This window comes from Calliopsis andreniformis, unplaced genomic scaffold (assembly GCF_051401765.1).
Source record: "Calliopsis andreniformis isolate RMS-2024a unplaced genomic scaffold, iyCalAndr_principal scaffold0018, whole genome shotgun sequence".
Lineage (NCBI taxonomy): Eukaryota > Metazoa > Arthropoda > Insecta > Hymenoptera > Andrenidae > Calliopsis > Calliopsis andreniformis.
The window spans coordinates 2224932-2239655 of NW_027480430.1; positions in this window are offsets into that span (position 1 = coordinate 2224932).

The window sequence follows — 14724 nt, forward strand, 5'->3', positions numbered from 1 at the left end:
GCTTCACCCTAGGGCGTTGTTCCACCAGATCGAATAGTTAGGGCCTAAGAAGTGAACGCCAGAAGCATAAAATGCAATAAAAATACAACAGTTTTTCCATCGTATAACAGGATTAATTGCAACCAGTTTGATAGTGAAGGTCATTTCTACGCTCCGGGCAACCTAGGCTTCACTCTAGGGCGTTGCTCCACTAGATCGAATAGCTAGGGCCTTAGAAGTCAACGCCCGAAGCATAAAATAGAAAATAAATACAACAGTTTTTCCATTGTATAAAACGGATAATTGCTACCAGTGTAAAAGTTATGATCATTTCTACGTTCCGGGCAACCTAGGCTTCACCCTAGGGCGTTGTTCCACCAGATCGAATAGTTAGGGCCTAAGAAGTCAACACCAGAAGAATAAAATACAAAATAAATACAACAGCCTTTACATCGTATAAAACGAATAATTGCAACCTGTGTGAAGGTTATGGTCATACCTACGTTCCGGGCGACCTAGGCTTCACTGTAGGGCGTTGCTCCACCAGATCGAAGTGTTAGGGCCTAAGAAGTCAACGCCAGAAGCATTAAATACAATATAAATACAACAGTTTTTCCATCGTATACAACTAATAATTGCAACCAGTTTGAAAGCGATGGTCATTTCTACGTTCCGGCAACCTAGGCTTCACTCTAGGGCGTTGCTCCACTAGATCGAATAGTTAGGGCCATAGAAGTCAACGCCAGAAGCATAAAACACGATATAAATACAACAGCGTTTCAATCGTATAAAAGGAATAATTGCAAACAGTGTGAAAGTAATGATCATTTCTACGTTCCGGGCTACCTAGGCTTCACCCTAGGGCGTTGCTCCACCAGATTAAACAGCTAGGGCCTTAGAAGTCAACGCCCGAAGCAAAAAATACAAAATAAATAGAACAGTTTTTCCATTGTATAAAACGAATAATTGCTACCAGTGTAAAAGTTATGGTCATTTCTACGTTCCAGGCAACCTAGGCTTCACCCTAGGGCGTTGTTCCACCAGATCGAATAGTTAGGGCCTAAGAAGTGAACGCCAGAAGCATAAAATACAATATAAATACAACAGTTTTTCCATCGTATAAAACGAATAATTGCAACCAGTGTGAAAGTTATGGTCATTTCTACATTCCGAGAAACCTAGGCTTCACTCTAGGGCGTTGTTCCACCAGCTCGAATAGTTAGGGCCTAAGAAGTGAACGCCAGAAGCATTAAATACAATAAAAATACAACAGTTTTTCCATCGTATAACAGGATTAATTGCAACCAGTTTGAAAGTGATGGTCACTTCTACGTTCCGGGCAACCTAGGCTTCACTCTAGGGCGTTGCTACACTAGATCGAATAGCTAGGGCTTTAGAAGTCAACGCCAGAGTCATAAAATACAATATAAACACAACAGCTTTTCCATCGTAAAGAACGTATAATTGCAACCAGTGTGAAAGTTATGGTTATTTCTACATTCCGAGCAACCTAGGCTTCATTCTAGGGCGTTGCTCTACCAGATCGAATAGTTAGGTCCTTAGAAGTCAACGCCAGAAGCATAAAATACGATATAAATACAACAGCTTTTGCATCGTATAAAAGGAATAATTGGAAACAGTGTGAAAGTAATTGTCATTTCTACGTTCCGGGCAACCTACGCTACACTCTAGGGCGTTGCTCCACCAGATCAAACAGTTAGGGCCTTAGAAGTCAACGCCCGAAGCATAAAATACAAAATAAATAGAACAGTTTTTCCATCGCAGAAAACGAATAATTGTAACCAGTGTCAAAGTTATGGTCATTCCTATATTCCGAGCAACCTAGGCTTCACTGTAGGGCATTGCTCTACCAGGTCGAATAGTTAGGGCCTAAGAAGTGAACGCCAGAAGCATAAAATACAATATAAATACAACAGTTTTTCCATCGTATAAAACGAATAATTGCAACCAGTGTGAAAGTAATGATCATTTCTACATTCCGAGCAACCTAGGCTTCACTCTAGGGCGTTGCTCCAACAGATTGAATAGTTAGGGCCTTAGAAGTCAACGCCCGAGGCATAAAATGCAATAAAAATACAACCGCTTTTCCATCGCATAACAGGATTAATTGCCACCAGTTTGAAAGTGATGGTCATTTCTACGTTCCGGGCAACCTAGGCTTCACTCTAGGGCGTTGCTCTACTAGATCGAATAGCTAGGGCCTTAGAAGTCAACGCCAGAGGCATATAATACAATATAAATACAACAGCTTTTCCATCGTAAAAAAGGAATAATTGCAAACAGTGTGAAAGTAATTGTCATTTCTTCGTTCCGGGCAACCCAGGCTTCACTCTAGGGCGTTGCTCCACCAGATCAAACAGTTAGGGCCTTAGAAGTCAACGCCCGAAGCGTAAAATACAAAATAAAAAGAACAGTTTTTCCATCGTATAAAACGAATAATTGCAACCATTATGAAACATATGGTCATTTCTACGTTCCGGGCAACCTAGGCTTCACCCTAGGGCGTTGTTCCACCAGATCGAATAGTTAGGGCCTAAGAAGTGAACGCCAGAAGCATAAAATGCAATAAAAATACAACAGTTTTTCCATCGTATAACAGGATTAATTGCAACCAGTTTGATAGTGAAGGTCATTTCTACGCTCCGGGCAACCTAGGCTTCACTCTAGGGCGTTGCTCCACTAGATCGAATAGCTAGGGCCTTAGAAGTCAACGCCAGAAGCATAAAATACAAAATAAATAGAACAGTTTTTCCATTGTATAAAACGAATAATTGCTACCAGTGTAAAAGTTATGGTCATTTCTACGTTCCGGCAACCTAGGCTTCACCCTAGGGCGTTGTTCCAACAGATCGAATAGTCAGGGCCTAAGAAGTGAACGCCAGAAGCATAAAATGTAATAAAAATACAACAGTCTTTCCATCCTATAACAGGAATAATTGCAACCCGTGTGAAAGCGATGGTCATTTGTACGTTCCAGGGAACCTAGGCTTCACTCTGGGGCGTTGCTCCACCAGATCGAATTGTTAGGGCCAAAGAAGTCAACGCCCGAAGCATAAAATACAAAATAAATAGAACAGTTTTTCCAATGTATAAAACGAATAATTGCTACCAGTGTAAAAGTTATGGTCATTTCTACGTTCCGGGCAACCTAGGCTTCATCCTAGGGCATTGTTCCATCAGATCGAACAGTTAGGCCCTAAGAAGTGTACGCCAGACGCATAAAATACAATATAAATACATCAGTTTTTCCATCGTAGAAAACGAATAATTGCAACCAGTGTGAAAGTTATGGTCATTTGTATATTCCGAGCAACCTAGGCTTCACTCTAGGGCGGTGCTCCACCAGATCAAACAGTTAGGTCCTTAGAAGTCAACGCCCGAAGCATAAAATGCAATAAAAATACAACAGTCTTTCCATCCTATAACAGGAATAATTGCAACCCGTGTGAAAGCGATGGTCATTTGTACGTTCCAGGGAACCTAGGCTTCACCCTGGGGCGTTGCTCCACCAGATCGAATTGTTAGGGCCAAAGAAGTCAACGCCCGAAGCATAAAATACAAAATAAATACAACAGCCTTTCCATCTTATAAAAGGAATAATTGCACACAGTGTGAAAGTAATGGTCATTTCTACGTTCCGGGCATCCTAGACTTAACTCTGAGGCATTGCTCCACCAGATCGAATAGTTAGGGCCTAAGAAGTCAACGCCAGAAGCCTAAAACACAAAATAAATACAACAGCCTTTCCATCTTATAAAAGGAATAATTGCACACAGTGTGAAAGTAATGGTCATTTCTACGTTCCGGGCATCCTAGACTTAACTCTGAGGCATTGCTCCACCAGATCGAATAGTTAGGGCCTAAGAAGTCAACGCCAGAAGCATAAAATACAATATAAATACAACAGTTTTTCCATTGTATAAAACGAATAATTGCTACCAGTGTAAAAGTTATGGTCATTTCTACGTTCCGGGCAACCTAGGCTTCACCCTAGGGCGTTGTTCCACCAGATCGAATAGCTAGGGCCTTAGAAGTCAACGCCAGAAGCATAAAATACGATATAAATACAACAGCTTTTCCATCGTATAAAAGGAATAATTGCTACCAGTGCAAAAGTTATGGTCATTTCTACGTTCCGGGCAACCTAGGCTTCACTCTAGGGCGTTGCTCCACCAGATCAAACAGTTAGGTCCTTAGAAGTCAACGCCCGAAGCATAAAATGCAATAAAAATACAACAGTCTTTCCATCCTATAACAGGAATAATTGCAACCCGTGTGAAAGCGATGGTCATTTGTACGTTCCAGGGAACCTAGGCTTCACCCTGGGGCGTTGCTCCACCAGATCGAATTGTTAGGGCCAAAGAAGTCAACGCCCGAAGCATAAAATACAAAATAAATACAACAGCCTTTCCATCTTATAAAAGGAATAATTGCACACAGTGTGAAAGTAATGGTCATTTCTACGTTCCGGGCATCCTAGACTTAACTCTGAGGCATTGCTCCACCAGATCGAATAGTTAGGGCCTAAGAAGTCAACGCCAGAAGCCTAAAACACAATATAAATACAACAGTTTTTCCATTGTATAAAACGAATAATTGCCACCAGTGTAAAAGTTATGGTCATTTCTCCGTTCCGGGCAACCTAGGCTTCAGCCTAGGGCGTTGTTCCACCAGGTCGAATAGTTAGGGCCTAAGAAGTGAACGCCAGAAGCATAAAATACAATATAGATACAACAGCTTTTCCATCGTATAAAACGAATAATTGCAACCAGTGTGAATGTTATGGTCATTTCTACATTCCGAGCAACCTAGGCTTCACTCTAGGGCGTTGCTCCACCAGATCGAATAGTTAAGTCCTTAGAAGTCAACGCCAGAAGCATAAAATACAAAATAAATACAACAGCCTTTACACCGTATAAAACGAATAATTGCAACCTGTGTGAAGGTTATGGTCATATCTACGTTCCGGGCAACCTAGGCTTGACTGTAGGGCGTTACTCCACCAGATCGAAGTGTTAGGGCCTAAGAAGTCAACTCCCGAAGCATAAAATACAATGGAAATACAACAGTTTTTCCATCGTATAAAACGAAAAATTGCAACCATTATGAAACTTATGGTCATTTCTACGTTCCGGGCAACCTAGGCTTCACTCTGTGGCCTTCTTCCACGACATCGAATTGCTACGGCATCAGAAGTCAACGCCTGAAGCATAAAATACAATAAAAATGCAACAGTCTTTCCATCCTATAACAGGAATAATTGCAACTCGTGTGAAAGTGATGGTCATTTCTACGTTCCAGGCAACCTAGGCTTCACTCTAGGTCGTTGCTCCACCAGATCAAACAGTTAGGGCCTTAGAAGTCAACGCCCGAAGCATAAAATACAAAATAAATAGAACATTTTTTCCATTGTATAAAACGAATAATTGCTACCAATGTAAAAGTTATGGTCATTTCTACGTTCCGGGCAACCTAGGCTTCACTCTACGGCGATGCTGAACCATATCGAATAGCTACGGCCTTAGAAGCCTACGCCTGAAGCATAAAATACAATAAAAATACAACGGTCTTTTCATCGTATAACAGGAATAATTGCAACAAGCGTGAAAGTAATGATCATTTGGGCGTTTCGGGCATCCTAGACTTAACTCTGAGGCATTGCTCCACCAGATCGAATAGTTAGGGCCTAAGAAGTCAACGCCAGAAGCATAAAATACAATATAAATACAACAGTTTTTCCATTGTATAAAACGAATAATTGCTACCAGTGTAAAAGTTATGGTCATTTCTACGTTCCGGGCAACCTAGGCTTCAGCCTAGGGCGTTGTTCCACCAGGTCGAATAGTTAGGGCCTAAGAAGTGAACGCCAGAAGCATAAAATACAATATAGATACAACAGCTTTTCCATCGTATAAAACGAATAATTGCAACCAGTCTGAATGTTATGGTCATTTCTACATTCCGAGCAACCTAGGCTTCACTCTAGGGCGTTGCTCCACCAGATCGAATAGTTAAGTCCTTAGAAGTCAACGCCAGAAGCATAAAATACGATATTAATACAGCAGCTTTTCCATCGTATAAAAGGGATAATTGCAAACAGTGTGAAAGTAATGGTTATTTCTACGTTCCGGGCAACCTAGGCTTCACTCTACGGCGTTGTTCTACCAGATCGAATAGTTAGGGCCTAAGAAGTCAACACCAGAAGAATAAAATACAAAATAAGTACAACAGCCTTTACACCGTCTAAAACGAATAATTGCAACCTGTGTGAAGGTTATGGTCATACCTACGTTCCTGGCAACCTATGCTTCACTGTAGGGCGTTGGTCCACCAGATCGAAGTGTTAGGGCCTAAGAAGTCAACGCCAGAAGCATTAAATAGAATATAAATACAACAGTTTTTCCATCGTATAAAACTAATAATTGCAACTAGTGTGAAAGTTATGGTCATTTCTACATTCCGAGCAACCGAGGCTTCACTCTAGGGCGTTGCTCCAACAGATTGAATAGTTAGGGCCTTAGAAGTCAACGCCCGAAGCATAAAATGCAATAAAAATACAACAGTTTTTCCATCGTATAACAGGGTAAATTGCAAACAGTTTGAAAGCGATGGTCATTTCTACGTTCCGGGCAACCTAGGCTTCACTCTAGGGCGTTGCTCTACTAGATCGAATAGTTAGGGCCATAGAAGTCAACGCCCGAAGCATAAAATGCAATAAAAATACAACAGTTTTTCCATCGTATAACAGGATTAATTGCAACCAGTTTGAAAGTGATGGTCATTTCTACGTTCCGGGCAACCTAGGCTTCACTCTAGGGCGTTGCTCCACTAGATCGAATACCTAGGGCCTTAGAAGTCAACGCCAGAGGCATACAATACAATATAAATACAACAGCTTTTCCATCGTAAAAAACGAATAATTGCAAACAGTGTGAAAGTAAATGGTATTTCTTCGTTCCGGGCAACCTAGGCTTCACTCTAGGGCGTTGCTCCACCAGATCAAACAGTTAGGGCCTTAGAAGTCAACGCCCGAGGCATAAAATACAAAATAAAAAGAACAGTTTTTCCATTGTATAAAACGAATAATTGCTACCAGTGTAAATGTTATGGTCACTTCTACGTTCCGGGCAACCTAGGCTTCACCCTAGGGCGTTGTTCCACCAGATCGAATAGTTAGGGCCCAAGAAGTGAACGCCAGAAGCATAAAAGACAATATAAATACAACGGTTTTTCCATCGTATAAAACGAATAATTGCAACCAGTGTGAAAGTTCTGGCCATTTCTACATTCCCAGCAACCTAGGCTTCACTCTAGGGCGTTGCTCCACTAGATCGAATAGCTAGGGCCTTAGAAGTCAACGCCAGAAGTATAAAATACGATATAAATACAACAGCTTTTCCATCCTATAACAGGAATAATTGCAACCCGTGTGAGAGTGATGGTCATTTCTACGTTCCGGGCATCCTAGGCTTCACCCTAGGGCGTTGTTCCACCAGATCGAATAGTTAGGGACTAACAAGTGAACGCCAGAAGCATAAAATACAATATAAATACAACAGTTTTTCCATCGTATAAATCGAATAATTGCAACCAGTGTGAAAGTAATGGTCATTTCTACGTTCCGGGCAGCCTAGGCTTCACTCTAAGGCGTTGCTCCACTAGATCGAATAGCTAGGGCCTTAGAAGTCAACGCCAGAAGCATAAAATACGATATAAATACGACAGCTTTTCCATCGTATAAAAGGATTAATTGCTACCAGTGTAAAAGTTATGGTCATTTCTACGTTCCGGGCAACCTAGGCTTCACTCTAGGGCGTTGCTCCACCAGATCAAACAGTTAGGTCCTTAGAAGTCAACGCCCGAAGCATAAAATACAGAATAAATAGAACAGTTTTTCCATTGTATAAAACGAATAATTGCTACCAGTGTAAAAGTTATGGTCATTTCTACGTTCCGGGCAACCTAGGCTTCACCCTAGGGCGTTGTTCCACCAGATCGAATAGTCAGGGCCTAAGAAGTAAACGCCAGAAGCATAAAATGCAATAAAAATACAACAGTCTTTCCATCCTATAACAGGAATAATTGCAACCCGTGTGAAAGCGATGGTCATTTGTACGTTCCAGGGAACCTAGGCTTCACTCTGGGGCGTTGCTCCACCAGATCGAATTGTTAGGGCCAAAGAAGTCAACGCCCGAAGCATAAAATACAAAATAAATAGTACAGTTTTTCCATTGTATAAAACGAATAATTGCTACCAGTGTAAAAGTTATGGTCATTTCTACGTTCTGGGCAACCTAGGCTTCATCCTAGGGCATTGTTCCATCAGATCGAACAGTTAGGCCCTAAGAAGTGAACGCCAGACGCATAAAATACAATATAAATACAACAGTTTTTCCATCGTAGAAAACGAATAATTGCAACCAGTGTGAAAGTTATGGTCATTTCGGTGTTTCGGGCATCCTAGACTTAACTCTGAGGCATTGCTCCACCAGATCGAATAGTTAGGGCCTAAGAAGTCAACGCCAGAAGCATAAAATCCAATATAAATACAACAGTTTTTCCATTGTATAAAACGAATAATTGCTACCAGTGTAAAAGTTATGATCATTTCTACGTTCCGGGCAACCTAGGCTTCATTCTAGGGCGTTGCTCCAACAGATTGCATAGTTAGGGCCTTAGAAGTCAATGCCCGAAGCATAAAATGCAATAAAAATACAACAGTTTTTCCATCGTATAACAGGATTAATTGCAACCAGTTTGGAAGTGATGGCCATTTCTACGTTCCGGGCAACCTAGGCTTCACTCTAGGGCGTTGCTCCACTAGATCGAATAGCTAGGGCCTTAGAAGTCAACGCCAGAAGCATAAAATACGATATAAATACAACAGCTTTTCCATCGTATAAAAGGAATAATTGCAAACAGTGTGAAAGTAATGGTCATTTCTACGTTCCGGGCAACCTAGGCTTCACCCTAGGGCGTTGTTCCACCAGATCGAATAGTTAGGGACTAACAAGTGAACGCCAGAAGCATAAAATACAATATAAATACAACAGTTTTTCCATCGTATAAATCGAATAATTGCAACCAGTGTGAAAGTAATGGTCATTTCTACGTTCCGGACAGCCTAGGCTTCACTCTAAGGCGTTGCTCCACTAGATCGAATAGCTAGGGCCTTAGAAGTCAACGCCAGAAGCATAAAATACGATATAAATACAACAGCTTTTCCATCGTATAAAAGGAATAATTGCAAACAGTGTGAAAGTAATGGTCATTTCTACGTTCCGGGCAACCTACGCTTCACTCTAGGGCGTTGCTTCCCCAGATCAAACAGTTAGGGCCTTAGAAGTCAACGCCCGAAGCATAAAATACAAAATAAATAGAACAGTTTTTCCATTGTAAAAAACGGACAATTGCTACCAGTGTAACAGTTATGATCATTTCTACGTTCCGGGCAACCTAGGCTTCACCCTAGGGCGTTGTTCCTCCAGATCGAATAGTTAGGGCCTAAGAAGTGAACGCCAGAAGCATAAAATACAATATAAATACAACAGCCTTTCCATCGTATAAAAGGAATAATTGCACACAGTGTGAAAGTAATGGTCATTTCTACGTTCCGGGCAACCTAGGCTTCACTCTAGGTCGTTGCTCCACAAGATCAAACAGTTAGGGCCTTAGAAGTCAACGCCCGAAGCATAAAATACAAAATAAATAGAACATTTTTTCCATTGTATAAAACGAATAATTGCTACCAATGTAAAAGTTATGGTCATTTCTACGTTCCGGGCAACCTAGGCTTCACTCTAGGGCGGTGCTGCACCATATCGAATAGCTACGGCCTTAGAAGCCTACGCCTGAAGCATAAAATACAATAAAAATACAACGGTCTTTTCATCGTATAACAGGAATAATTGCAACAAGCGTGAAAGTAATGATCATTTGGGCGTTTCGGGCATCCTAGAGTTAACTCTGAAGCATTGCTCCACCAGATCGAATAGTTAGGGCCTAAGAAGTCAACGCCAGAAGCATAAAATGCAGTAAAAATACAACAGTTTTTCCATCGTATAACAGGGTTAATTGCAACCAGTTTGAAAGCGATGGTCATTTCTACGTTCCGGGCAACCTAGGCTTCACTCTAGGACGTTGCTCTACTAGATCGAATAGTTGGGGCCATAGTAGTCAACGCCAGAAGCATAAAATACGATATAAATACAACAGCTTTTCAATCATATAAAAGGAATAATTGCAAACAGTGTGAAAGTAATTGTCATTTCTTCGTTCCGGGCAACCTAGGCTTCACTCTATGGCGTTGCTCCACCAGATCAAGCAGTTAGGGCCTTAGAAGTCAACGCCCGAAGCATAAAATACAAAATAAAAAGAACAGCTTTTCCATTGTATAAAACGAATAATTGCTACCAGTGTAAATGTTATGGTCATTTCTACGTTCCGGGCAACCTAGGCTTCACCCTAGGGCGTTGTTGCACCAGATCGAATAGTTAGGGCCCAAGCAGTGAACGCCAGAAGCATAAAATACAATATAAATACAACAGTTTTTCCATCGTATAAAACGAATAATTGCAACCAGTGTGAAAGTTCTGGTCATTTCTACATTCCCAGCAACCTAGGCTTCACTCTAGGGCGTTGCTCCACCAGATCGAATAGTTAGGTCCTTAGAAGTCAACGCCAGAAGCATAAAATACGATATAAATACAGCAGCTTATCCATCGTATAAAAGGAATAATTGCAAACAGTGTGAAAGTAATGGTCATTTATACGTTCCGGGCAACCTAGGCTTCACTGTACGGCGTTGTTCCACCAGATCCAATAGTTAGGGCCTAAGAAGTCAACACCAGAAGAATAAAATACAAAATAAATACAACAGCCTTTACACCGTATAAAACGAATAATTGCAACCTGTGTGAAGGTTATGGTCATATCTACGTTCCGGGCAACCTAGGCTTCACTGTAGGGCGTTGCTCCACCAGATCGAAGTGTTAGAGCCTAAGAAGTCAACGCCCGAAGCATAAAATACAATAGAAATGCAACAGTATTTCCATCGTATAAAACGAATAATTGCAACCATTATGAAACTTATGGTCATTTCTACGTTCCGGGCAACCTAGGCTTCACCCTAGGGCGTTGTTCCACCAGATCGAATAGTTAGGGCCTAAGAAGTGAACGCCAGAAGCATAAAATGCAATAAAAATACAACAGTTTTTCCATCGTATAACAGGATTAATTGCAACCAGTTTGATAGTGAAGGTCATTTCTACGTTCCGGGCAACCTAGGCTTCCCCCTAGGGCGTTGCTCCAACAGATTGCATAGTTAGGGCCTTAGAAGTCAATGCCCGAAGCATAAAATGCAATAAAAATACAACAGTTTTTCCATCGTATAACAGGATTAATTGCAACCAGTTTGAAAGTGATAGTCATTTCTACGTTCCGGGCAACCTGGGCTTCACTCTAGGGCGTTGCTCCACTAGATCGAATAGCTAGGGCCTTAGAAGTCAACGCCAGAAGCATAAAATACGATATACATACAACAGCTTTTCCATCCTATAACAGGAATAATTGCAACCCGTGTGAGAGTGATGGTCATTTCTACGTTCCGGGCAACCTAGGCTTCTCCCTAGGGCGTTGTTCCACCAGATCGAATAGTTAGGGCCCAAGAAGTGAACGCCAGAAGCATAAAAGACAATATAAATACAACGGTTTTTCCATCGTATAAAACGAATAATTGCAACCAGTGTGAAAGTTCTGGCCATTTCTACATTCCCAGCAACCTAGGCTTCACTCTAGGGCGTTGCTCCACTAGATCGAATAGCTAGGGCCTTAGAAGTCAACGCCAGAAGTATAAAATACGATATAAATACAACAGCTTTTCCATCCTATAACAGGAATAATTGCAACCCGTGTGAGAGTGATGGTCATTTCTACGTTCCGGGCAGCCTAGGCTTCACTCTAAGGCGTTGCTCCACTAGATCGAATAGTTAGGGCCTAAGAAGTGAACGCCAGAAGCATAAAATACAATATAAATACAACAGCCTTTCCATCGTATAAAAGGAATAATTGCACACAGTGTGAAAGTAATGGTCATTTCTACGTTCCGGGCAACCTAGGCTTCACTCTAGGTCGTTGCTCCACAAGATCAAACAGTTAGGGCCTTAGAAGTCAACGCCCGAAGCATAAAATACAAAATAAATAGAACATTTTTTCCATTGTATAAAACGAATAATTGCTACCAATGTAAAAGTTATGGTCATTTCTACGTTCCGGGCAACCTAGGCTTCACTCTAGGGCGGTGCTGCACCATATCGAATAGCTACGGCCTTAGAAGCCTACGCCTGAAGCATAAAATACAATAAAAATACAACGGTCTTTTCATCGTATAACAGGAATAATTGCAACAAGCGTGAAAGTAATGATCATTTGGGCGTTTCGGGCATCCTAGAGTTAACTCTGAAGCATTGCTCCACCAGATCGAATAGTTAGGGCCTAAGAAGTCAACGCCAGAAGCATAAAATACAATATAAATACAACAGTTTTTCCATCGTATAAAACGAATAATTGCAACCAGTGTGAAAGTTATGGTCATTTCTACATTCCGAGCAACCGAGGCTTCACTCTAGGGCGTTGCTCCAACAGATTGAATAGTTAGGGCCTTAGAAGTCAACGCCCGAAGCATAAAATGCAGTAAAAATACAACAGTTTTTCCATCGTATAACAGGATTAATTGCAACCAGTTTGATAGTGAAGGTCATTTCTACGTTCCGGGCAACCTAGGCTTCCCCCTAGGGCGTTGCTCCAACAGATTGCATAGTTAGGGCCTTAGAAGTCAATGCCCGAAGCATAAAATGCAATAAAAATACAACAGTTTTTCCATCGTATAACAGGATTAATTGCAACCAGTTTGAAATTGATAGTCATTTCTACGTTCCGGGCAACCTGGGCTTCACTCTAGGGCGTTGCTCCACTAGATCGAATAGCTAGGGCCTTAGAAGTCAACGCCAGAAGCATAAAATACGATATACATACAACAGCTTTTCCATCCTATAACAGGAATAATTGCAACCCGTGTGAGAGTGATGGTCATTTCTACGTTCCGGGCAACCTAGGCTTCTCCCTAGGGCGTTGTTCCACCAGATCGAATAGTTAGGGACTAACAAGTGAACGCCAGAAGCATAAAGTACAATATAAATACAACAGCTTTTCCATCGTATAAAACGAATAATTGCAACCAGTGTGAAAGTTATGGTCATTTCTACATTCCGAGCAACCTAGGCTTCTCTCTAGGGCGCTGCTCCACCAGATCGAATAGTTAGGTCCTTAGAAGTCAACGCCAGAAGCATAAAATACGATATAAATACAGCAGCATTTCCATCGTATAAAAGGGATAATTGCAAACAGTGTGAAAGTAATGGTCATTTCTACGTTCCGGGCAACCTAGGCTTCACTCTACGGCGTTGTTCTACCAGATCGAATAGTTAGGGCCTAAGACGTCAACACCAAAAGAATAAAATACAAAATAAATACAACAGCCTTTACACCGTATAGAACGAATAATTGCAACCTGTGTGAAGGTTATGGTCATACCTACGTTCCGGGCAACCTAGGCTTCAGTGTAGGGCGTTGCTCCACCAGATTGAAGTGTTAGGGCCTAAGAAGTCAACGCCAGAAGCATTAAATACAATATAAATACAACAGTTTTTCCATCGTATACAACTAATAATTGCAACCTGTGTGAAAGTTATGGTCATTTCTACATTCCGAGCAACCTAGGCTTCACTCTAGGGCGTTGCTCCAACAGATTGAATAGTTAGGGCCTTAGAGGTCAACGCCCGAAGCATAAAATGCAATAAAAATACAACAGTTTTTCCATCGTATAACAGGATTAATTGCAACCAGTTTGATAGTGATGGTCATTTCTACGTTCCGGGCAACCTAGGCTTCACTCTAGGGCGTTGCTCCACTAGATCGAATAGCTAGGGCCCAAGAAGTGAACGCCAGAAGCATAAAATACAATATAAATATAACAGTTTTTCCATCGTATAAAACGAATAATTGCAACCAGTGTGAAAGTTCTGGTCATTTCTACATTCCCAGCAACCTAGGCTTCACTCTAGGGCGTTGCTCCACCAGATCGAATAGTTAGGTCCTTAGAAGTCAACGCCAGAAGCATAAAATACGATATAAATACAGCAGCTTATCCATCGTATAAAAGGAATAATTGCAAACAGTGTGAAAGTAATGGTCATTTATACGTTCCGGGCAACCTAGGCTTCACTCTACGGCGTTGTTCCACCAGATCGAATAGTTAGGGCCTAAGAAGTCAACACCAGAAGAATAAAATACAAAATAAATACAACAGCCTTTACACCGTATAAAACGAATAATTGCAACCTGTGTGAAGGTTATGGTCATATCTACGTTCCGGGCAACCTAGGCTTCACTGTAGGGCGTTGCTCCACCAGATCGAAGTGTTAGAGCCTAAGAAGTCAACGCCCGAAGCATAAAATACAATAGAAATGCAACAGTATTTCCATCGTATAAAACGAATAATTGCAACCATTATGAAACTTATGGTCATTTCTACGTTCCGGGCAACCTAGGCTTCACCCTAGGGCGTTGTTCCACCAGATCGAATAGTTAGGGCCTAAGAAGTGAACGCCAGAAGCATAAAATGCAATAAAAATACAACAGTTTTTCCATCGTATAACAGGATTAATT